The sequence below is a fragment of the Nestor notabilis genome, unplaced genomic scaffold, assembly GCF_000696875.1.
Source record: "Nestor notabilis isolate BGI_N333 unplaced genomic scaffold, ASM69687v1 scaffold6170, whole genome shotgun sequence".
Lineage (NCBI taxonomy): Eukaryota > Metazoa > Chordata > Aves > Psittaciformes > Psittacidae > Nestor > Nestor notabilis.
The window spans coordinates 71756-72415 of record NW_009909594.1 but is presented as its reverse complement, the minus strand read 5'-3'; the positions used below and the strand labels follow the sequence as shown (position 1 = coordinate 72415).

The window sequence follows — 660 nt, the reverse complement described above, 5'->3', positions numbered from 1 at the left end:
AAAAAAGAAAGGTTTAATTGTGCTGTAAATTAAAAAAAAAAAAAAAAAAAAAAATCTGGATTACAATTTATCAACTAAAATACATTATTCTAGATTCTTTAAATTTGCAGATTGCACATTGCCTTTCATATAAAATAAATAAAATAACTTTCTGTAATTATAACAACATTGGCCTCAAAAAGTGGTATTTAAGGAAATTAGAAGCTTCCCTTAAAAGCTTTTTTTCTTATTATTAGCATCTAAAGAAAGGTTCAACACAACTATTATTCATGATTTTTCCCTGCTCAATATGGAAAACAAATAGTAGTAGAGTTACCTTTTTAACATGCTGTACCATGATTCACATAAGAACAGAACACTTTGGCCTATATTAAAGCTAGCAAATAAACCCTATGAAACTTTAAACTGAAGCCCACATTTTTCAAACACTGATCAAAGAGCTGGTAAAAACTTTCTGAATTGAAAAAAAACCTTTTAAACTGAAAAACGTACAGATGACTTGCAATACTGCCATCCCAATCACTTTAAATGTGGTAAACATGTCACCCAGAAAACTTAAAGTTTGTCATACAATTCTGGGACAGAATCTGTTTTATGCAAGTAGTAAGAATTTCATTGTTTAAATGTCTATTAAGATATCAGCATGGAAGTGAATGGATA

The 660-nt window shown here is 28.6% G+C and overlaps 1 protein-coding gene across 1 annotated transcript in view; it reads right to left on the bottom strand.

Moving 5' to 3' along the window:
- Window positions 1-660, bottom strand: part of LOC104403584 (vacuolar protein sorting-associated protein 13B-like) — a gene marked incomplete at its 3' end in the record, with an annotated part of 89465 nt that overhangs the window by 17647 nt on the left and 71158 nt on the right. The window lies entirely within an intron of this gene.